At 42.3% G+C, this 25,886-nt stretch overlaps 1 protein-coding gene across 21 annotated transcripts in view; it reads left to right on the top strand.

The window, feature by feature from the left end:
* The window catches only part of LOC143314851 (pleckstrin homology domain-containing family A member 5-like), a 323,906-nt gene that overhangs the window by 71,777 nt on the left and 226,243 nt on the right, over window positions 1–25,886 (top strand). The window lies entirely within an intron of this gene.

The raw sequence follows: 25,886 nt of genomic DNA, 5'->3' as shown, positions 1-25,886 counted from the left end.
CTTCGAAGACAGAAACATGCGGTGGAAAAACATGATCAAACTGTACACTGTAAAACCATGAGAAGACTATAGAGGAGCATAGAAGTCTGTTTGGCTCACACAGAGTCATAGTCAAACAGCACTTCTCCATGGCTTCAAGAGAATGGTTGTTATGACAGCTGGACATTTGCCAACTTACCTTCTGTATGACACTGACTGACGGATACATTGAATGGAATTTGGACTTTGAATTAATTAAAAGGCTTTACAGTTCTCCCTTTCTTCTCATCCTTCTCTGACTTTCCCCTGTCTCCAGTCTAATTCCCCCTGTCTCCCTGTGTGTATATGCAGTCCAGTAAGTCTGACATGTCTCCATAGACTCGCAGCCTTACATGGAGTGAGAGAGAGCTAGAGAGAGCCGGGCAGACAGGTGGACAGAAGCAAAACTCTTGACCTCTGGCAGCTGCGACTGTTGTTATATCAGGCAGCTTCCAAGCAAGAATCTTAACTCTGTGAAACTTTAGAAAGAGTAAAAATACTTACGCAGCCTCCCTTGTATCAATACAGATCAAAACTATAGAATCAGAGATGAACATAAAAAAGAAACATGAACATAGAATTTGTATCTTGCCATTGCTGTAAGCATTTAAATAGAGATATGTAGCCACAAAAAGTAATCTTTATCAAAGTCTTAATCATTCAATAAGTGTTTAACATTGGCTGTTATATCTGTGGTGGGAAGAACCCTCTGCTTCACAGGAGGTGATGTCTTTTCTGGCAGGCATAGAAAATTTCCAATAAATTTATTAAATGCATGAATAGTGTGTTTTTCATGACAATGATGTCAATGATAGAGAAATCAGCCACATTAAAACCACATTCTCAGATCTCTCCCAAAGAAGATGGAACAGCTGACAGTGCTAACCAGACTGCAGAGGGAGTACTGGGAGTGTAGTCTCATGTGTTTCACTGAAATGTGGCTAACGGAGCTCACGCCAGACTCACACGTTAAACTGAACAATTTTCAACTGCTGGGAGCAGACAGGAGAGCGAAAGAGAGCAGTTAGAGGAAAGGTGGGGGTATAGTGATGTTTGTGAACAACAGATGGTTTTACCCAGGGCCCATCAGTGTAAAAGCAGCACTGCACAAGAGTCATTGAGCTGTTAACCATTAGTATTTGGCCATATTATGTTCCGAGGGAGGGGCCTTGAATCTGGAGACTGGGAATGAGCAAATGAACTAAACCTGTTTTTCAACAGATTTGATTCTACCCCCATTCCTTCCCCCATCCACCTGATGCTGTTACTTCTCCACACCCGCATGCACTCTAAAAAATAAAACATTGGGTCAACAAAAAAAAATATGTTAACATTTTCCACTAGAATTTTAGAATTTTAAGCCAACTGCTGGCAGAATTACATTAATTCAAAGCAATGTTTTGAGTATGATGAATTACCTTTTAGGCCACAACAAAATGCATTTCTAAGTAACATGAACTTAATAATTGTCAACACGAATGCAAGTATTTAAGTTGATCCAACATAATGTTTTAAGTAAGGTGAAGAAGCTTTTTAGCCACAATAAAACACGTTTCTAAGTAACATGAACTTAATAATTGTCAACACGAATGCAAGTATTTAAGTTGATCCAACATAATGTCTTAAGTAAACTGAAGAAGCTTTTTGGCCACAATAAAACACATTTCTAAGTAACATGAACTTAATAATTAAGTTGATCTCTGCAAGAGTTAAGTTGAGCACTGTCCTATAATAAGGAACAGAACAGAAATTCAGACAGTAATATTCAAATTAATTAGAGCCATTTATTAAAATTAACACTAGCACTAAATCCTTAAAAATGCAAACAGCAGCATTTGTAGGCTACATTCTCCTAAGACACAAAACAACATGCACTCAGCTTTATGAGGAGGTACAGTGTTATAACATTAAGTAAACCCTGTGCATGAATGACCATCCTTTGATTTGTTCACATGAAAACGATCCAAAACAAAAACAAGGTCGATCAAGTCCACTCTAGAAAATACCATACTTGACATTCATTACTTTAGAGCTGGCTTTTTGTCCATCGAGCTCAAGGCATAGCTTCTGCAATGCCTCAAAGGTAAATTTCAACTGCTCGGGATAGCTAAGGTTAAGAGCATAGATTACTCCCATCAGCAAAGCACAGGATCTGGCGACATCAATCCCCTGCAGGATCTTGGTTCCCTCGACTACGATGGTTGCACGGCCATCACCGATGATGGCAATCTTCATCACTTGCAAGGTCTGCGTCGAGCTCCCCCACATCCTTGCAGAAGAAATTAATGTATGTAGAAATTAATATATAAAATACATGGCTCAAGCTCTTCAGGGTGATGTGCATAAGGGAAGGCAGGGTGACCATGTACTTGAACGCCTAGCCCACAGGAGGCTGGTGAACGGGATTGAAACGGCCATATCTCCACATGGGAAGGCTACAGAGACATGCAGTTCAAACAAAATTAAAAATTAAAAGTATACTCAATTACTTACGTGGTACTGTTTGAACAGGTCCTCCTCCTTCTCTCCAAGACAGACTATGAGGCAGCAAATGGCAATTTCTCTCCACCTTTCAACTGTGTTGTCCTGATTCATGGAAAAAATAGATCAGGTGTTCAATAAAAATCAGATGCAAGTGTAACCCAAATCAAGACAATTTACAATTTACAAGAGTGCAGCATTGAGCTACTATCAGGCTACATTCATGATTTTGTACAGTCAAACTAACCAAACACTTCTTATTGATCATCTTTATAAAGTTTCAGGGCGTTCCTGTAACGATGGTAACTCACAGTGCCAGAGGGGAGGGAGAGATGCTGAATGAAGCTGTTTACACAGATACACTCCAGACAAAGTCCAGACTATAGTTGTTATTTCACACATGTAGCACACAACAGGAGACTCTCCGTGTCAGACGAGTTCTCACGTGTTGACTAAACTCAAAAACTAATTGATAACGTCGCAGCGTGAGAGTCCTTGCTAACTAAGCAGCTAAACCTAGCACCGCTCCGTGTTTAGATCCCACCTTGTGTCGTTCACTACACTGTCATTGGTCAGGCGCGCACACGCTGTTAACGATACCATTGGCTGTAGAGTGTGACAATCTGTCAATAAAAATCAGTTAACACTTGTTCTCCTCCAATCTACATTGATTTCATAAATCGTCTCTGTGAAGTTTGAATGACGGAAATCTGTCGTAGCGACGGAGTACTTTAATCCATGAATTTTTAACTAATTATTTTTCACATTAACTGTCTTAACATGAATATTAACTTATTAGCCCTTACAAATGAAATATCGTTCTTCAAAATAAATTCTCAACAGACAATGAGGGCAGGCTGGTCAGAGTGTTCCTGTTGAAAACAAGCACTGAGACCTGGGGAGAGAGCAGCTGCTCGCTAACAGCAGAGAACAGGAGACAGACGCTGGTCGTTGTAATTTAATTTTTCTAACGTTACATTTTATTCATAAACATTAAAAACACTATTTTGTGGTAAAATATGAGTGAAAGGTAAAAAATAGAATTCCAAAAAATTAAAACGGAAATAACGGAATTTGGAAAAAAAAATAAAACGGAATTCATAGGGCCCTACATAACTCTGGTTTTGAGCGAAGTATCTGAACAAATATTGTAGTAGCCAGCAACAGGACAAATCAACAAGCCAAAATGGAGGCCTAGCCTCTTAGCAAGCAGTGGCTATTACCTGAGCGTGTTAGCATTATGCTAACTGGCTAACGTTAGCTAGACATGATTAGACTATGTTTCAGATAAGAAGAAATACTAAAGATAACTTGCTAGCACACAACCTATTTGTGCGCTAGTTTGTTAGTCACCTAGCAAAAGTAAATGAGGTAGCTACTTGTAGCTTATAAATTTAGCTAGCCTACATGCTAACTGGAGTTAGCTTGCCAAGACGTTTTCTCTGGCTACCTGGCCACCTATTACTCCCGCATTTAAGCCTTCTCAATCAGTGACAGGCTACAGCTACTAGCTAACTTTCCCTCAGCACACAGAATGTGCTATCAACACTGCTCAAATTCCAGATTTCAATATGCAGTTACAGTAGGCTATCACCAACAGAATAATGAGCGAATGGAAATATGTTTAATTAAGCATAAAATTACTTACCATTCACCACGACGCTTCACTGAGTTTCAGCTGTAGCCCTGTGGTCACTCCTCTGGCCTTGAACATGCCTGCGCATGCAGGGGAGGGAAACTGTTTACACGTCATCAAATTGTATTTTACATTAACAGAACTTAAAATTTAATTATTTTTTCATTAATTGAAAATTTTAAACTCTGACAAGTCATTATAGTATATTGAATCAACAGGCACAATTTGTGTGTCATCCAAGCTCAATAAAATAACAATTACAAGTAAAAAGTCTTAGGGCCTGATTTACTAAAGCTTTGCGTGCGTAAAAACGTGCGCAAAAGCGACAGCACGCGCAAAGAGATGATGATGCTGATCTACCAACCGGGCGCACCGAGGATTGGTCTGTCAATCGGGCAAAATAACACACCCTACTCGTTTTGCGCTTCTGCCTTCATGAATATGCAATATAGGCGTGCCAGCCAGAACGTGCAAAAATATTGGGCGGAGTAGATACAAATAGAATCATTTTGCGCACACAATGTGATTTACCAAACCTGAAACTAATTGCGCTGATTATTTTTGCGTCCATATTTAGCACGTTTGAACATCATGTCTTAGGCTACCTGGCACAGCCGTGCGCACAGTTGGCTGCGGGGAGCGAGGAGGCGGCGTAGGCAGGACAGGCAATGGAGAGAACGCATCTTTTCTGATCGTGTCACTCTTTCTGGAATGTCCGAAGAAACATATCGGTTATCCGGCGATGCCATTTTGGAGCTTCTCCATGGGGTAGGAGCTGATTTGGATCCAGTCACAAGGAGGAGTCCCCACGGCATTAGCCTTCTCACAGATTGCCCCCCATATTGCGTTCCTCCTTGTGACGGTCAAATTCCTTTGCTGTAACTCAGCAATGTGCTTGTTTGACTCCTGTACCAGCACCTCCAATTCCACGGGTTCAAATTTGCTCTTGCGCTTCCGTGGAGTCTCCTCGCTTGCATTCACCATGGTGAACGCGCAAAAACTCACACAAAATCCTCATTTAAATAGGGAGGGCTCAACTACTTTTGCACCTGTAGTCAATTGCGCTGTTAGTCTTAGTAAATCAGCCGCAAGCCCCAAACAGGCAGCGCACGCAATCTATCCATGTGCGCATGCAATTTAGCGCTCTTTATTTGGGATCTTAGTCAATCAGGCCCTAACAGTATCTCAGAACTTGATTTTTTATTTCACAACAATATATATATTTAAGTAATGACTAAAGGTCCCCTGAATTAGTTTTTAGAGTGTGGGACAGTGCTGTCACCTTTCCTCTTCACCCTGTACACATCAGACACAATGCCGACAGCTGTCACATCCAGAACTTCTCCCATGATAGAGCCATCGTTGGACGTGTATCACTGGGGAATGAACTGGAATAAACTGAAGGTCATAACCAACTTTGTAGACTGGTGTGGACTGAACCACCTGCACAAAATTGCCAAAGCAAGATGAACATTGGACATTGAGATCATGGGGGGATTACAAATACTTTGGTGTTCACTTTAACCCAACTGGACTGGACAAACAACACAGATGCCCTGTACAGGAGGAGCCAAAGTTGTCTGCACCTGCTAAGAAGACTGAGGTCCTTTTCAGTATGTAGGTCACTGTTAAAAACATTTTATGACTCTTTGGTGGCATCTGCAGCTTCTATGTGGTGGTCTGCTGGGGTTGTAGAAGCTAAGAGAGGGACAGAAAAGAGTAAACAAACTGGTCAGAAGAGCTGGCCTGTCCTGTGTGAACAAATTTTCTATTACATGCCTTCTCTACAGTTAGGAGCCCAAAGGTCTCAAGGTTGGACAACACAGAGACCTCAGACAGTCACACATTAACATAATATTTAGAGACCATTCTAGCAGATAGCCGATAGGAAGTCCCTCCCTGTCTAAGCTACCGTAGTAACCAATTTCTGATAGAGAAACTATACACACATAGAGAGGACCATTCAAGGAGAATTGCTCAAGTATTCACATTTTAATAAGGAAGTAGGTCAAAGTGTCTTCAGTTAGAGGGTTGGAGGTCAGGGCATATGTTGGTATAGTAGGAGCTAATGTATAGTTTTGACTGTCCAATAGAGTACCACAAATGTAGAAGATAGATATAGAATATACATAACAGGAAATAATTCAAGGAGTACAAGGGAGAAACAGACGTTGGGAGTATTAAAACGCCTCATTAGAAAGGACACCTTCAGGATTTGTTGTGGCACTGCCTTGGTTCACTTGTGGATGTTGTATTGTGCATCAGCTTCTCCTTGTTGCATCAAGCCTGTAATAAATACTTCTGCTTCATCTGATCTGATGTCTCCTGGTGAACTCCGTCCTTCAGCTCACAAGAATCTCTACCACATGCTAGGCCTGGGCGATATATCGATTTTTTTTTTTCGATTAATTCGAATTTTTTGCTGTGGACGATTTAAAAAATAAAAAATTTGAATTTTTTCTCCTTTTGCTACGACACGCCTTTTGCCCCCCAGGAGCTTCCATAGCCATGTAACAGTATAAGTTCGGTTGCGCCATCGCATTGTCTCGTGTTTGATTCTTCGCGAGGAGTGAGATGAGAAAAAGAAAGTGAGTGCTGTAGCGAGCAAAGAAATTGTCGATAAAACAGGGAACGTCAGCTCGCCAGTATGGCAGTTTTTTGGATTTTGTAAGTCGGACCGTAGTCAGACCAATGTGGTCTGTAAAGTATGCAAGACCATCGTCCCCACCAAGACCATTTAATACCACAAACTTGTTTAACCACCTTAGCCGCGCTCACCCTTTGGAGCGCAGCCGTATTCGCCAACGTCCAATAACATCTGTACTGCAGCACCACCACACGAGCAGCAGACTGCCATGCAGAGGTACTCTGCTTCAGTGCCTTATGACAAATCATCTAAAAGGCACAAAGACATAACGGAGGCAGTGGCATATCATATAGCTAAAGACATGCTCCTGCTGAGCACTGTGGAGAAGCCAAGTTATAAAAATCTCTTACACGTGCTTGACTCTGTCATTTGTACTTATTGTCTTCTTTAAAAAGGAAAAAATCGTAAATCAAGTTTTTTGTGAAAAAATCAGAGATTTCATTTTTAGGCCATATCGCCCAGCCCTACCACCTGCAGAACTGCCCTCTGGACACCATTGAGGAGGTGGGTCAAAGGAGGATGTTAGCCAGGCTGACATCGATCATGGACAACCCATCCCACACTTAAGCAGCTCCTTCAGTAACAGATTGCTCCACACACTGCATCCAGTGTGCAAGAAAGAAAACTAGACAATTTCCCTGCGGGAAATTTTGAAAGGGCCACGGGGTCTACTGCCCGACCGCGTACATATACATTACATTATATGCCCATATGTCCGTTTATTTGTGTGTGGGAGCATGAGAGAGAAGTGCTCACAGAGGTACTGAGCCTCAGAGGGTGCCATGGCAACTTGAGAGCCCCTCCCAATCAGGCTCTGTGAGACACAGCTGCGCACGCACACACACGCCCACTCTAAGCACTCAGGCACTCATGCACTCAGAGAGAGAAAAAGAGACAGAGACAGACGTGGCCGGGCTTAGAGGCTGCTAATTCAAATTCTGTAAGTCTCACACATTTTTCCAGCACATTGTGAGAGAGAGGACAAGTTTGTCTACAACTGTGGAAAAAAATCATGCCTGTAGTGTGTAAACTGTGGCCGGGAGGAGCCTGGAAAGACAGAAAATCTGGAGTTTTTTTTAGGCTCTCTGCCACTGAGGCTCAGTGGTTGTCACGGCAACTTGAGCTGGTTGCCCATGACGATAGGGGCAGACAGACAGGGGCAGACAGAAACGCGGAGAAAACGAGCGATTTTCTGCCTCTGCACTCCTCTCACATTTGGGCTTCTCCTGAGAGAACGGTAGCTCCTATCAGAAAAACAAAGACACCGTTGGCGCCTTGAGGACTTCCTGAACGATTTGGTGTAATTTTGTGTTTCTACAGCAAATATTGTGGACACAGTCGCGAGTTGAAAACGGGGCTCCTTTCTGCTTCTCTCCGAAAATCTTTGTATTGGAGTGAATGGAGAGCAGAGACAGACGTGGCAGCGCTTAGAGGCTGCTAACTCAAATTCTGTAAGTCTCACAGATTTTTGAGCACATTGTGTGAGAGAGGACAAGTTTGTCTACAACTGTGGAAAAAATGACGCCTGTAGAGTGTAAACTGTGGCCAGGAGGAGCGTGGAAAGTAGTGTTGTCTCGTTCGCGAACGTTTCGTTCAAAAGAACGAATCTTTTAAGTGAACGTACTGAACTGAATCACTTCCTCAAGTGATTCGTTCGTTTCTCAGTTCAGTTGAACTGTCAGCAGCGCCGCCTGCTGACGAACGAACTGTCAGCAGCGCCACCTGACAGTTCGTTCTCCAACTGAACTGAGAAACGAACGAATCACTTGACGAACGAACTGTCAGCAGGCGGCGCTGCTGACAGTTCAACTGAACTGAGAAACGAACTAATCACTTGACAGTTCAACTGAACTGAGAAAGTGAACTGTCAGCAGGCGGCGCTGCTGACAGTGCAACTGAACTGAGAAACGAACGAATCACTTGAGGACACAACACCAGCGCTGCTGACAGTTCAACTGAACTGAGAAACGAACGAATCACTTGAGGGAGGGACCGCGCGCGCCGACTGCGCCGCGTCACCGACGCATGAATCCATGGCAAGCCGTTCCTGCCAGAAATACGCCACATTCAGTCACGTTTCAACTTCATTATGGCGTAAAAAACGCCGGTTTTTTTTCAGATTTTACGCCGTTTTTTACGCCGTAATGCGCAAAAACAATGCCGTTTTTTACAGTGTAATGAAGTTGAAACGCGACTGAATGTGGCGTATTTCTGGCAGGAACGGCTTGCCATATGAATCACTCAGTGAACTGCACTCTCCTGAACCATTTTCCTCTGAGGGATACACTTTCATGGCGACCGTTGTTCCCCGTTGTTTTAACAGATTTAAGTTTCCAGATAAACAAACTTAAAACGTTATGCTGGCAGTAATGAGGAGCGACGGAGGGAGACAGGGGTGTGTTGTGTTCAAGTGTACCTCGGAGAAAACTAACTTTTTTTTAAACTCTGCTAAATTTGCCACCGCAACAACAGTACAGTAGGACACAGCATGTAACAAATAGTGTATAAAACCCGCAGTTTGAGAAAACGCATGACTGTCTGATCATCTCATTGCGACAATTTGCGAGGGAACGGTGCATATTCAGTATGAATCCTTCACTGAATGTACTGTGGGGTATACGTTCAGTGAACGGATCACTCACTGAGCCCAATTTGCCGAGTAGACCAGTTAAATAGCATACCATAGGATAGGACACTTAAAACATCATGATTTATAATATAGTTATATATAGTTTTATATTTACAAATATGTTTGTCAAAGCAACACAGTCACAACACTCTCGTCTCCCGGTCCTGGAAGCTGTGAACTGAACTGAAACTTGAACCGTTCAGCCGTATATCAGTTCAGGAGTCGCAGGCTCCTCCTGCCAAGCACTGAATGATTCGGTGATTCAGTGAACGAATCTTTTGAACGAATCTTTCTAGTGAACTGATTCTAGTGATTCAGTACATCTAAAAGAACTGGCGTGCCCATCACTAGTGGAAAGAGCAAAAATCTAGGCGTTTTTTTCGGCTCTCTCCCACTCTAGCGATGATGTCACCCACTCTAGCCTCTAACAGTCCACGCAATACACACCCATTGAAATCTGAGAATTTCTCCAAAAACGCTCATGGTCATTGATGAGGGATTACTCAGAAACTACATGAGCTATCAAAACGTGGCTTAATACACTAATAGACAAGACTTGTGTCTACAATTTAAAGTTGAAATGGAGTCTCTAGGTGAAAGTATGCTGGAGCAGTAGCCAGTAGAAAAAGTGGAATTTTTTTTTCATTTTTCGACCTCCTCCCATTCATTTCTTATGGGAAACAAATACATGTTTTTCGCGACTTACGTCGCGAAAAACGCGTATTCTGTAGAGAAAAATAATAGCACGCCGATCCTGATCGAGACGCACGTTTTGATATAACATTTGCGTGGGTGCTCCCAAAACTGTAGGAGGAGTAGCGAATCGAAATTTGACACGGAAGAGGAAAAATAAGAAAAAACACGTAGGATAACAATAGTAGCCCCGAGCACTATTGCTCCCTGATTGTTCTCCGCACCTGTTTCCCATCTCGCCTCATTACCTCTTGTAATTTACCCCGTGTGTCTCACAGTCTCGTTGCCAGTTTGTTGTACTTCACGGTCCTTGTCCCAGCATTCTGATATTCACGTCATAGTCTGTTTTTGTGTACGACCTCGTTTTTTCTTGCCTTTGACCTAGCCTTTTGCCTCTCGTCTCTGGATACCTCTGCTTGTCTGACTGATCACCTGTGTACCGAATCCCGCCTGGTAATAAACCTGCCTTTTTGCCTGAACCGAATCTGTGTCGTGCAATTGTGTCCCCCTGTTCTGTGATCTGGGGAGTTGATGACAGTGGCACTATATTGATGCCGTCTTTCCCAATTCTACAGGCCTTTCTCAATATGCGTTCTTCTCTGTACTTGTGTTCTTGTGTACTTGAGAAACGTCATCAGTCTGAGCCCAAGTACTGTTCCAATTAAAAAGTCCGCATCTCGCAAAGTACAGTCAAATACCCGGATGTGTTCTTGCCCCTCCCATTTTATCGAGGATGCATCGGGTGGTGACTTGTGTGGACTTGGGGCAGCCACGTATCCCAGAATGCATTTCGCGGAGGAGAGGACTCACAACTGTAAAGTTACAAGTTTCGAAATACTACTGTTTTGGTAGTACGGAATGTGGTTTTAAGATTATTTTATGTGAGAAAGTGGATGTTAAAACTTAAAATCTGTGGTCGATTCATCACGATAGCGCGTAGTTTAAAATTTGCTCCAAAGTTTTCGGAGATAACCGGCAGACGAGCTGCGATGGTGACGTCATCAAGTACGCTGCCGTCCCTATTGCAGATTGACCATCCTGCGTCCTCCCGTCCTGGAGAGACTGTACTCCCAAGTCGAACTTGCTAAGTCCGAACTGCCAAGTTCGTAAGTCCGAACTTGGCGTACTTGGTATTGAGAAACGACCTACATCATAAACCTACCCTTTTTTTTTTTTTTTTTTTTTATGCTACTGTTATCAATGCTAACATATGCTCACTTTTTCCAATATATGTTCACACTATCTATTTCATCTGGTGCATTACCATTATGGCAACAGTGTTTTTAGAAACTGTGCATATAAACTCGTGAAATTCAATGTCTTTTCCATGCAATAGTATTTCTCAAGTGCAGTAAAACATGTGACAAACTTCATGATTTGGAGCCATGCACAGGCATGCAGTCATGGGTGAAGAGGGAGTAGAGGAGAGTGCTCAGCACACAGCCCTGTGAGATGCCAGTGTTCAGGGTCAGGGTGGCGGAGGTGTGGTTGTCTAACCTAACAGACTGGGGTCTGTTGATCAGGAAGTCCAGGGTCCAGTTGCAGAGGGAGGTGCTGATGCTGAGGTCACTGAGTTTGTTGACCAGCTCAGAGGGGATGACTGTGTTGAATGCTGAGTTGAAGTTGATAAACAGCATCCCCACGTAGGTGTTGTTGTTGTCCAGGTGCATCAGAGTGAAGTGCAGTGCCAGGGAGAGGGCATCCTCCATCAACCTGTTTGGTCGGCAGGTAAACTGATGGGGATCCAGTGTGGGGGGAATACAGCATTTGAGGTGGGCCAAGACCATCCTCTCAAAGCACTTGGTGATGATGGGGGTGAGTGCGACAGGGCGGAAGTCATTAAAGCCCACTGCAGCTGACTGCTTCGGTACCGGCACGGTGGTGGTGGTCTTGAGGCACGTGGAGACTGCTGCCTTGGCCAGTGACAGGTCGAAGATTTTAATGAAGACGCCAGCCAGCTGTTCTGCACGGGCCTTGAGCACGCAGCTGGGTATGCCGTCAGGGCTAGGAGCCTTACGGATGTTCACCCTGCTGAGTGCAGAACGCACATCGTAGGTGGAGAGGGTGAGCAGCTGTTCATCTGGGTGGGGAGCAATTTTGATGGCTGGTTGTTTGTTGTCCCTGTCAAACATTGCCAATGTTGAGTGCCAGTTCATGAAGCTTGCTTGATGTTCAAGTCCATGTGTCATTGAGCCTTTGGGAATATGTACTCTGTGTAGGAATTAAATTTGGACGTTATAATTCCAGTTTAAGGGGACCCTGTTATGGAATGAGATGTTGCTGTGACAACTTTTAATTGTAATTTTTCAATGCTGCGTGTGTGTGTGTGCGCGCATGTATGTCTCTCCACCCTAACTAAGGTAAACACATCAGCAACTCCCAGCACTCATCTGCTCTCACATCTCATCAGCACCCCTAGAGAGACACAGCCTGCTGAGGAAACACACACACACACACACACACACACACACACACACAGAGACAAAACAAGTGATGGTTTCTAAAGAGAGAACATCAAGAAACCCAATCTTTTTCATTCTGCCTCTCACACAAACGAGTGAACAATCTTCTTCAGTTGTGTGCGTGTATCTGTGTAGGCATATCGTCTATGGATATTTGAACTTCTGTGGTGGTCTTGCGTGTGGGAAAGAAATCATGCTGTCTGCTCATACCCACCCATTCTTTCAAACACACACACATGCACTCACACAGTAGATGTGTCAGACCTCTGGCTTGAATTCAAGGGGATAATTACAGGAAAGAGTTTTTTTTTTTGGCTCTAAATACTATTTGATTACACAGCCTCTTCCTCTGCTGGAAGTAAGGAGAGCCTGTATGTGTGTGTGTGTGTGTGTGTGTGTGTGTGTGTGTGTGTGTGTGTGTGTGTGTGTGTGTGTGTGTGTGTGCGCATGTGTGCTATGTTGCCATGGCAACAGGGGAGGAAGGAGCATCAAAGTGAGTGTTGTAGATTTGAAAGGATGATATGTAAGTAGATTTACATGATTAATGAAAAACAGTTCAAACTGACAGTATCAGCTTCATCAAGTACACAAAGTACTTACTGTTCTGTTAAGAAAGTATTTCTTCTAGTTAAAACTATTTTGTAAGAAGCAAAAAGCCTTGGCAGTACATTTGTCAGCTTAAGTATCTGCAGGTATTCCTTACAGCCCTACAAACCTCCAGCAAATAGGTTGGACAGCAGAGTCAAAACCCAGGGCAAAGAAGGTTCACAATCATTGCACCACTCACTGTTCGTGGTTAAGCTCACTGCTCTGAGCTCACAGCAATAACTGAGGGCAACTCAGATGAGTGTGTCAACATTTTATCAGCTCCATTATTCTCTCATGTGGACTGTGGTGTTTGGACAGTAAGAGAACAATATTCCCTTTCCCACTGGAAATGATTCCCTTGTTTCTTTCAGATTTTTTTTTTTTTTTTTTTTTTTTTACCATGGAGAGCCAAAGGACATCCTGACACCTTTGGACTAGTAGCTGTTACAGTATTTCAATATACAATTTAGTTCAGAAAATGTCAGAAAAAGTACGCAATTTCCAACGTGACATCTTCAAAAATATAGTTATTTTGCAATCAACAGTTAAAAATCTGAAGACTTTCAGTTTACGATATGAAGTAAAACAGAGAAGAGCAGCAAATCATCATATTAAAGAAGCATCAATAAGAGAATGTTTTATGATTATCATTATTATCTTTTATAAAAACTTTCCATCTCTGGCAAGACAACTGAAATGAAAGGAACACATTTGGAATGAGTTTTATATTTCTACAACAGAATCCAGCTCTAAATTCAGGCATTTCTAATATTCATGATAGTAAAGTCTATGTCTATGTATGTCAATATCTTTGTCTACCCTTAAATTGTACATTTAAACATTGTCCTGTGTCCATCAGTCTTGGTAGCTGGTCCCTGGCCCTGCCACATACCAGAGCTAAGTCTTTTGAACCAAGTCCAAGTCCAGTCTCAAGTCTTTAGCAGGCAAATCCAAATCAAGTCTCAAGTCTTAGTATGAAAATATGTAATAATAATTATAATTATATGCTTAGTTATGTACCAAGTTATATTTTTAAGAGTTATATTTTATATATTTTGTATACTATTGTGGCTCAGTAATTAGAGTGGTCGTCCACCTTGGAGCGTTGGTGCTTCAGTCCCTGACCTCAGCAGTCCATGTGCCAAAGTACCCTTGGGCAAGATACTGAACCCCAAAATTCCCCTCGATGCGTGAGTGTGTTTGAATGGGTAACGCTCATAATGAGCAGGTGGCTTAGCCGGCGTACTAATGTGTGTGCAAATGGGTGAATGCAGGCTTGTGTTGTGAAAGCACTTTGAGTGGTCGTCAGACTAGAAAAGGGTTATACAAATACAGTCCATTTACCATTCTATGTTTATATACTTAGTTATATTTTTTAAGAACATTTTTTTCTCTTTTATTCTCATCCTTATTCTTTATTATATATATTTTATGTTAATGTGTTTTATGTGTTTATGTTTAATCTGCTGCTGCAACAAAAGAATTTCCAAATTAGGATCAATAAAGTAAAGTGGAAGTCTAAAATTACAATAGCAAAATGGCCAAAAGTACACCAAATAATTTTTTTTAATGGAAAAAAAAAAATGTCCAGTGTCAAGTAGTATATCAAAGCATGTGTCAGTTACAGCAATGAGAACAGTCAAAACAAAGGTCCAACTGTACAAAAAGCCCCGCAATAAGTTTCTGGCTGAAAAAAAAAAAAAAAAAAAAAAGTTGTCTGCATAATAATACGTTTAAATATTTAACAATTCAGTGTTATAACTGAAATAAATGGAAAAAAAAAATAATAATTATGCGTAAGAGTCATTTTCACAGCTGTAGAGAGGAAAATAGGCAATATGCTTGAGGGGAAGCTATTGATGAGTAACTTTATTATGAAAGGCTTCTTTCATTTAAATTTAGACAATTCTCCATTTCAGCACCCAGCTGCTGCAAGTGAAAGTGTGCATTATGTATTGAAGACATTGTGCCCATCCTGGTTATGTTATTACTTATTAATGAATTTGGCAGAGCTCCGAAAACTACTCACAACATTGCGTTTCATATTTACATCATATTCATGGCACTCAAGTAAGTCAAGTATGTCAGCACACACACCGATAATTGTCTCACTATGTCTGTGTGGGCTTCAGGTGGCTAATCTTCCATGACCTCTTAACCTAAACTCACAACTGTCAAAATGTCCATATTCCCTGGACTTTTCACCAATAGTATCGTTCAAACATCAGACCTGACTATTAAAACTTCTCAAGTTGATTAATGATCTAATGCAGGGGTGTCAAACTCAAATACACAGTGGGCTAGAATTCAAAAAATTGTTCCAAGTCGAGGGCCGAACTGGTTCAGTGTTTATTGAAAACTGATAACCTTATTGCACATATTGAATGTCGAACTAGCACAGCCTATAAGTTATTGCCTATAAAACAACAGTAATCATTAAATAGATGAAAAATCAGTTGCATTCATTTCTTATGGCTTTATCTGCGGCTTTCCATTGAATTAAATTAAAGTAACTTCAAATGAAAACATTTTCCCACAGGCCAACAACAGGCAAAAAATAATTAACATAGTTAACCAGACTCAAATCATAATTAACCAGACTTGACATTCACAGTGGACTGTGTAAGCGCTTAGGCCAGATAATCTCCATACGGAATGATTTGGACCAGGTTTACATGCAGCTGTTTTAAAGTCATTGTAGTCTTATACCTTTGACTAAAATGTGCATATACTTTATTGATGTTCTATGAAGTGAGTCTTACTGACATACTCTACCAAAAAGCAAATTCCACCAAACGTGTTCTGTAATGTGAGTGACAGTCAGTTACCCCAGCGTTTAAAATGTCTCATTTTCTCCACAGTTCAAAAATACTCAGTTTAGTCTCATAGAGGAGTGAAGAAACTTGAAAATGTCCACATTTAACAAGCTGGAGCGAGAGAGAGCGAGAGAGAGAGAAATGCACAGACAGGCAGACAAAGGAAAGAAAGAGAGCAGGGATCAGTTAAGGTATAGTTTAAATAATACACTGAACAAATATATAAACGCAACACTTTTGTTCTCGCTCCCATTTTTCATGAGCTGAACTCAAAGATCTAAAACATTTTCTATATACACAAAAGACCATTTCAATCAAATATTGTTCACTGTGAACAATATTGTTCATTTCTCTCTCTCTCTCTCTCTCTCTCTCTCTCTCTCTCTCTCTCCCTCTCTCACACACACACGCACACACACACACACACACACACACACACACACACACACACACACACACACACACAACAACCAACAGCCTTTGCACCAGGGACTGCCTCTGCACTTGATGTCGATGGCCCCGCTGCTGCAGTGGAACTTGTGGCTGCAAACATGTTTGTGATTTTGGCACATTTCACTGCCTCCACTTGTAGGCTTTTGAGCCTCTTTTCTCGCAGCTTCTCTCCGCCCCCCTTGCACTTTTGTGGTTTAGGCCTATCCATTTCCACAGAAGGACACTCACTTCTCTCTAACTGCGGTTGAACTCCAATGGCAAAATATGATAACCTTGCCTGGAGAGGAGAGGTGGGCCGAGGAGGGAGGGTAGGGCTGAGAGATTTCATTGGACTAAGCCATTGTCTCTCAAGAAAATCAACCAATGGGCCGCGTTTCGTGTCTCAAATACCGTCGCGGCCGATAAAAAAATATTTATGGCTTTTTTTTATAATTAAATTATGACAGCCCCAGCCCAAAAATGTGCGTCAGCCCACTAGGCATTGCCCAGTATGCTCGATGGCCTGTCCATGCCTGGTATAGCATAGTATATACACATATGATATATGTACGTATTAGTAACAGATAGTATATGTACATGTTACGCCCCAGTCTAGGGGAGCAGGGACGCAACATAAAAGAGTGAAAAAACAAACTTTGTCTCCAAATCAACAAATTACTCTAAGCCAAAAACCAGGTACAATAGTGAACCACCAATTTAATGTTATTAACAAAAAGAGACATGATGTACAGGTAAAAAAGGGCCACAGCCAAAACAAAACAAAATAGTGCTAAATATATACAGTGTTACAAACAGGGTTCTAAATTAACACCCGCCAATAAAAACTTACTAGCCAATTTGGCCGGTAATGCATTAGGCAATCATGTCAGTCAGAGCCGCTCTACAGTTCTTGGTCATTTGTCCCCCGGACAGTCCGTCCTACATTTCCCATGAACACTGTCGTAATGCTACGTGATGACGTACAAGACGCCCATTGGCTGTGCGCAGGCACACTACAGTCTGTAGTGCAACCGGCGCGAGAAACCACGGAAACGCAAACACAAAGAGGAAGAAGAAGAATGAACGGCGGCGTATAAACTGTAAAAAAGGAGACTGAGCTAGCTAAAAGTAAAAAGAAAAGTTAAACTAAATGCTGCGGTGGTTGGGACAGACGTCTGGGGGCGAGAAGAGGAAGGAGGCAGGGGATGAGAATGTCGACAAAGCGTGCGAAACGAAGAAAAGAAAGTTTAACGCTAAATGGCTGACAGGTCGTGAATGGCTTGTGTTTGATCACGAAAATGCCGTCATGTTTTGTAAGGATTGCCGCCTGTACACGAAAGAAAAAAACAAGACGAATAATTTTGTGGTGGGGACTAATAATTTTAAAGTCGAGGCAGTAAAGGACCATGAGTGCCCGAAGTCATCAGGAAAGCCTAAGGAGTCTGCAATACTGACTGCTGCACTATTTGTGTTTTCTAGTTGTACATACATAATTCAATTTTATTACCAATGCAATTTTTTGCAAGTGTTTAAGTCATGGCTGTTACTTATATATATTTCTTATTAAAGAAGGAAAGTAGAAACACTTTAAGTTGAAAGGAAAAATACATTTTATTAGGAATGTAATGATACTAAATACTTACTGGAAAAATGTCTTTTATAAAATAATAAATCTGACAGCATTTTTTGTTTGTATAAATTAAATGTTTGCACTTTCTGTGTATATTTTGTTTCATGTGTTGTACTTTCTGTGCATTTTTCATGCCAACAATGTAAATAAAATGATCAAATGTATTCAGTGGCACTCATAATCTCTTATTTTCACCGGGAAAAAATTTGGCTAGTGGAAATTCTGATTGGCTGGTAACTTTAGAAGGTCACCAGCCACATTGGCTGGTGATCAAAAAAGTTAATTTAGAACCCTGGTTACAAACTACAACCCAAAAACCTGGAGAAGATCTAAAACCCACCACCAAAAACCACGCTACCAAAACTAACACTGCCACAATACACACAGGAGATCTGGGGAAGTTCTTAAGTCAAACGCCAGAAAACACACGAGCCACTGCTGTCAAGCTGAGTCACCCGGTGAATGAAAAATCCCTGGTTTAAGACATGCTGGATGCTGTAGCAGGGACCAATGGGAGAGAGACACCACTTGCTGTACGGAGGAGGGCAGGACCAGCACAGCTGCTAAAAAAAAGAAGAACGCACACTCACACACAGAAACATGGACTAGACACAAGGACACCACAGGACCACACAGGAACAAACAAACAGAGCAATACGGCCAGGGCCGTAACACCCCCCTTTCTAAATATCAGACATTCCCCTACTATGTCTGATACCTCAGGAAGAGACACAAGACAGAGCATCAGCTAACACGTTTTCTGTGCCTTTTTTATGTTTCATTTCCAGGTTAAAATCCTGGAGCAACAGGGACCACCTCATGAGTCTCTGGTTTCCGTTTCTCATCTGGGCCAGAAACACAAGGGGATTGTGGTCAGTGTAGACCATCACAGGCACAGAACTGGAGCCTGCATATACTTCGAAGTGCTGCAAAGCTTACAGCAACGAGAGGGCTTCCTTTTCAGTGGTACTATACTGTACCTGATGCCTATTGAACTTCTTTGAGAAGTAGCAAATAGGGTGGTCAATACCGTGGTCATCCTCCTGCAGCAGCACCGCACCTGCACCGCTGGCGCTTGCGTCCACCTCCATCTTGAAGGGGCACTCAAAGTTAGGAGTAGCTAGAACAGGTGTGCTACAGACGAGGGCTTTGGCTGCCTGGAAGGCTTTTGTGCAGCCAGAGGACCATTCGAATGGGCGGGAGGTACTGGTAAAACTAGTGAGTGGAGCCACAACATCAGAGAAGGACCCGCACCTGACCCTGACCTACCTGCTTACCTAAGTAGGTCACAGTGGCGCGACCAAACTCACGCTTGGCCAGGTTTAAGGTGAGGGAAGCCTGCTTCAACCTACCAAAAATTGTACCCAGCATTCTGATGTGCTCAGACCACGTGTCAGAATATGCCACAATGTCATCTAGGTAGACCTCACAGCTCTTAACACCACCTAGGACTTTGTGCATCAGGCGCTGGAAAGTGGCCGGCACATTCCTGAGACCAGGAAACTGTCTGGAGTCAAGAAGGCAGAGATCTCTGAAGCACGGGGAGTCAAAGGGACTTGCCAATAGCCCTTTAACAGGTCAAGCTTTGCGACGAATTTAGCAGAACCAGCTTTGTCCACACAATCCTCCATTTGGGGCAGAGGATAGGAGTCAGCCTTCGTCATTATTCACTTTTCTAAAGTTGGTGCAGAAACGAGGAGTTTTGTCTACTTTTGGGACCAGAAAGCAAGGAGAACTCCATGCACTGGAACTTGGGAGAGCTAATCCGTTCTCCAACAGATAGTTGACTTCTTGCTGGAGAAGTGCACGTTTTGTGGGGTTAACGCAGTAAGCGTGCTGTTTATCCCCCACATCAATGTCATGAGAGATGGTGGTGGTATGAGATGGAGTATCAGAAAACAAATCCTATAGCAGCATAACTAAGGGCTGGTCCAAGGCAAGCCTGAGCCAGCCCTAACCATAAGCTAAATCAAAAAGTAAAGTTTTAAGTCAGCTCTTAAATATAGAGATGGTGTCTGCCTCCCGCACAAAGACTCGAGGATGGTTCCACAGGAGGGGAGCTTTGAACTGAAATGCTATGAGATTACCATGTCCATATCCTGGTTAAAAGCTGTTTCTGTCAAAAGCCCAGTGTTGATTTGGGATCGACAGTGGAGATTGCTTTATCGCACATCATCTGGCATAACTTGTAAGTCACGGATCTGTTTTGTGTTCCCTCACCTCCTCACTGCTGTTTTTACTGCCACTGACTGCCTTTTGAATATTTACATATATTTTAGCTCAATAGTTGGGTCCCTTCAGTCGAAGTATTTTTGAATGTGAGCAAGCAAGTTCTGACATTTATGGCACTATTGGCATTGTCAAAATTTTGGCTCAAATTCACATAATAGTCAGTGTGACAATGTGATTGGTAACAACAAAAGATATGTAGATTTATCTCCCAGGAAAAGACAAAGTTCTATTATGGTAGAGATGGTAAGCATTTCCTCTGGCTACTTCTTCTGTTAGTGACTTTTATAAAACAACAAAAATAGTTGAAAGAAATATGCCAATTACTGTAATGCCTGTTGGAAAACTTGTAATGTGTTCCATCTCTGCCAAGCCAGGAAAAGGCCCCCTCCTTTGTCCTTTTCTCAACAAGATTTGAGTTTGGGATTGGGTTTGAAAGCAAAGACCAGATGTGACAAAGTCCTCATCACATGACAAAGGTGGCACATGGTGAAGCTGACACTGACACAGAAAACACATAGTTCCCCACTGTTTCTGTGGTGAGTGCACGCGTCACATTGGACCAAAGGTTTAAACATCATTTCCTACAAAACTACAAAAGAATTACACTACACACCAGGTTAGTTACATCCAGTGTCTTTATTCAGTCATGGGTTACCAGAGCTGCTGCTGCCATGCTGGTGCTCTCCTCCTCTGTGCCGGGGTGGTAACCAGAGCAGCTGAAGCAGCCGCCTTATATGGTGGTGAAATGCTGCTGACCATACCATGTTCCTCTGAGTGGAGGGGAGATTTGTGGTTGGAAGTAATACCAGGTTGTAAGTGGTCAAATAGAGACAGGTATGAAGGAGTTTTTTTTTTGCTAGGATGATGTGTATGTTTTTTATTGTGTTGGTGGGTTTAATGTGGAACCTGTTCATGAATGTGTGGTAGCTAGAAATAGCAGTTTGGTGCTAATTGGAAATTGGTTGGTCTTGGGGAGGGGCTTAGTCCTTATAATGCTCGGGCCAATGAGGCACTGGAGAGGTGATGGGATGCCACACAGTGAACTGTGAATTATGCTTCGGTGCCACATGGGTTCATTTTTCTTGTTTTTTTTTTCCACTGTTAATAAAAGCACGGCTCTTCACTCCTTGCAACTCCAGCCATCCTTTTGTTTATTCTAAGAATCCCATGTTTTTGTGACACCAGATAATAAGATAATATAGAGTTCAGTTTTAGTGTTGGGCAAGCCCTTTCTTTTGATTATTGATGTACATGTTGGAACTCTTCTTTCTTCTAAGCAAATGCCCATTTGGCCTTGCCAGCTCAATAAGCTAAACCATGAGTGCCATTATTATGATGATGATGATGATGATGATGATGATGATTATTATTATTATTATTATTACTATTATTACTGCATTTTGCCTGGATGCTTTTTGAAATGGTCCGGTGGCAAAAAAAAAAGTTAACATCAGTTTTATCAGAATGCCTCAATACCAATGTTTGTATTGAGGACCTCTATTGGTCATGTGACAGCTATATGGTTAATGTTTGGTTAGGTTTAGGGAAAGTAATGGTTTGGGTTAAAATGATTATTTAGTTAAGGTAGGGGACCTTTAGGCATGATTACACTAATAACCCAGTGTTTCCCCTTTTGTCATTTTGCAGTGGTGCACCACAGAATTATAAGTAGTTACAATTTTTTTTTTCAATGAAAACTCAACTCCTGGCATTTGGTCCAAACACCAAACATATGCAGGCCTTCTTATAATGTATCGAAGTTTGAAAAGATAGCTCTTCACCCAGAATTCAGAACTCTGTGTGTGGAGTTGAAGAGTATGTTTTTGTCATCCAGGAGTATCCTCACATTAACTTGTGATGTCAGTCTTGCAGAGAATGTCTTTTTGAGTGTCACCATATGTGTATTTATCTTCTCCTCCATCTGAGCTGCTGCAAGTCAAGGGTGCAACAGGAGAACTGGTCCACCCTCCTTTTTGGACAATGTTCGGATTCATATACAGAGAGACAGTGATCAGGAGAGGAGGAAGAGTGTAATCATGAGGGTAAGAGAAAGAATGAAAAGCTAAAAACTGAAAGGAGGCAAAGAAAGAGATAATAGTGAAGACAAAGGAGAGAAAAAGAAAGAAAGAAAGAAAGAAAGAAAGAAAGAAAGAAAGAAAGAAAGAAAGGAGAAGAAAAGGGTGGGACCAAATGATTTTTTGAGAATCGCATCAGTGTTGGCTAAAACAAAGAAAAGGATGACAAAAAACAAAGAAAAAAAATAAAATATTAGAGGTTGGAACCTCTTGCTGGTTTACAATGTAATTTAGTTCTACAGCTTAACTCTTCCACATGAGCTTTAGAGAGGCAGCTGCACAGAATGCTCTGCAGAGCAGGTAGCTCATTTATAAAGAAATACTGGAGGGTTAAAAGTTGAATCCTCTGCTAACCAAGGAGTTGTGCACACACACACTTCCAAAACAGGGGATGAACTGCAGTCTCTGTATGGCAATAAATGGATTTCATAGAGCATCCTACTCCAGTAAGAGCAGTTGACTGAAAATGATAACAGTACTACTTTTAGACTTCCATGCATAATAAGGGTAACAACTTTATTAATAATATAATAATATAAAGTAGGACTTGTAAATAAACCGATGGAATGCACAAAATACTTGTAAAAGAGTTAACAAAACAATGTCAACTTAAGTTCCATTAACTTTCTTGTTGTTGAACTTTCAACCATATGACTGGATCTACTGTAACTTGTTTAGAACATGTTGAACATGGACTCTCTTGTTTTAAAATGATTTTCCTCAGTTTGTTGTTTTTTGCCATACCTCCCAGTGCTACATGAAAGCAGAATTTCTCATATTCTCTAACTAATGAAACATATAATGACTAAAACACCAGTGACTCTACTGTGCTTCATTTCACTGGGGGCAGTGACCTGTGTTGACCTTTCTAAATGTCCTTGCCTAGTAGTATTCCTTTCTGTCTGTGTTCCTTTTTTGACTGTTGGTTTATTGACAACAGTGCAGTTGTCTGACATGGCAGCTGTCAGTGTAATATCTCAACATGAGCAACAGCATCAGCTTTACTATTCTACAGCAAGTTGAAAGGTGTAGAATGAGGAAGAATAAGCTGAGGATGTGGTGTGGTAGTGAGGCATGCTAGAAAACACTGACTGGTCCAGCTGGTGCTGCTTGAGCAAGCACAACTGTTGATTGAATGCTTGAATGCAGAGAAACTGAAGCCACAGGTTCTGGTTGTATCTGTAACAGATTAGATTGACTGGAGGAGCCTGTGAAGAGGGAACAGAGCTCTGTGAGGAGCCCTTATCATGGGAAAGCTAATTCTGATCAAACTCTTCCATCTTTGGAGGTTGACTAAGAAACAATTGGTTTGATAAACTTAGGGGTCAAAATCAAAATAGAAAAACAGACATCTAACATCACACATAGCTTTTTACTAGCATGTTTTTGTGGTGCTCAAACACACACACACACACACACACACACACACATACACACATGTATGTTGGTCATAGGCCAGTCAGTTGAGCCAGTTCCCCAAAAGCACAATACACATACACTACTCACAAAAAGTTAGGGATATTCAGCTCTTGGGTAAAATTTCTTTTCAAAATTTCAAAAACTGTTGTTTTTGTGGTGCTCAAACTGCTCAAACTTGTGTGTGTGTGTGTGTGTGTGTGTGTGCTCGCACTTGCATTTTTCCCCTTGAGGTGAGACTTTCTCATGTGGCCCTTGGGTGCTCTGAAGGACACGTCTTTCTAGCTGTGTCCTTTGAATAATGCAGTCCCTGGAATGGGAGTGACTTCATTTATCAATTTGTCCAGGGTGCAGCTTGTCCCTTGTACATTCTCCACCTCCCCAGTGCACCAAAAAAAAAAAAAAAAATATGACCTGTCAGCACAGGGTTAAAACTGTAGGCTGCCACCCTGGTGATGAATCCCTGGCATGTCTCAAACACACACTTTCACACACATAACAGGACCACAGTGTAAATCATGTTTTGGAAGTCTCTGGAGAGTGCTCTGTGCAGCTGACCCTCTAAAGCTCATGTGAAAGACTGCAGAGACTACCATTTAAAACCAACAACAGATTTTGACCTTTTCTGTCTTTTCAGGCTATGTTATGACCCCTAGCTCGTGGTTGAAAAAAAGGGAAGTAACATAGACCAGTTGGAATTGGTATAGCAAAATTATTTATTGTAAAGGTAAGGAAAATGATTTAACAACCAAGGACTGAGGCAACTCTAAAAGAAACTGGGCCAGCGAGTGCTAGAGAAATCAAAAAACAATCAAAACCAAAAAGAGGACTCCCTGAAGTTACAACTAATTAATGAAAAACAATACCCTACCCTAACCCTCTCTTGTTAGGTAGAATTCAACATAGATAACAGCATCAGGGTTGAAACTGGCCCCAGCCCAGTCCTTCTCACAACTCAATGTGCCTGTCACACCAACAATATAACCACACACAAACGATTCATCTGGCGCGCTGCTCTACAGCTGCCCCAACTGCCAGTGCACTCGAGCCTTTCAGCATCCAGTCATCGATTGGCGCCTGGGGATTGGTGGAGGGGCTCTGACACTGCACCAATCCAGTGAGCAGACAGCCAACGGTGGGAGGTGGGAGGCAGAGGGAGACCACACCTCCATGACGAGCCAATCCCGCGCTGAGGTCCGCACCACCTGCTCTGCACACACACTCCTCCGATGCATGGCAAGTTAAATGGGAGCGGGTGGGATGTCGGTGGCCGTAACACCCCTCCCCTTAAAATACAAACTGTTAGGTTTTATAACCTTATAATCAAAACACCTACCACAACCTGGACAACGCATCTGCCAACACGTTATCTGACCCTTTTTTATGCCGAATTTCCGGGTTGAAGTCCTGCACAATCAGCGCCCACCGCGTGAGACGTTGGTTGTGGTTGTACATGCGGGATAGAAACACAAGTGGGTTATGATCGGTCAGGACAACAACTGGAGAAGAACACGAGCTGACATAAACTTCAAAGTGTTGGAGTGCTAGCAACAAGGCAAGAGTCTTCTCAATGGTGGAATAATGGAGCTGGTGCTTGTGGAACTTTCTTGAAAAATAACCCACAGGATGATCAATTCCCTCAACATCCTCCTGCAGTGCCCACCGCGCTCGCATCAACCCCCAGTTTAAACGGCCGCGAGGGATCAGGAGCGGTGAGCACAGGGGCGTGGCTAAGAAGGGACTTCACACTATCATGGCCGCATGGCTCTTCTAGTAGACGGAACTGGATTTTCTGTTATGGCGATAATTTTTGCATCAACAGGGTGCACCTGGCCCCGGCCCACCTGTCTCCCTAAGTAGGTGACGGTAGCCCTGCCGAATTCACATTTCGCCAGATTTAGTGTGAGCGACGCGGCAGCGAGTCGAGCGAACACTTGCTCAAGGATCTGAATGTGTTCCTCCCATGTGATGGTGTACACAAATAAGTCATCCAGGTATGCATTACAATTTGTCAAGCCAGCCCGGACAGAGTTTACCAGACGCTGAAAAGTGGCCGGAGCGTTGCACATAACGAAGGCCATGACGGTATATTGCAGGAAATAATCTGGGGTCACAAACGCTGAAATTTCGG

This window comes from Chaetodon auriga, chromosome 22 (assembly GCF_051107435.1).
Source record: "Chaetodon auriga isolate fChaAug3 chromosome 22, fChaAug3.hap1, whole genome shotgun sequence".
Classification (NCBI taxonomy): Eukaryota; Metazoa; Chordata; class Actinopteri; order Chaetodontiformes; family Chaetodontidae; genus Chaetodon; species Chaetodon auriga.
This window is presented reverse-complemented; position numbering and strand designations above follow the sequence as displayed.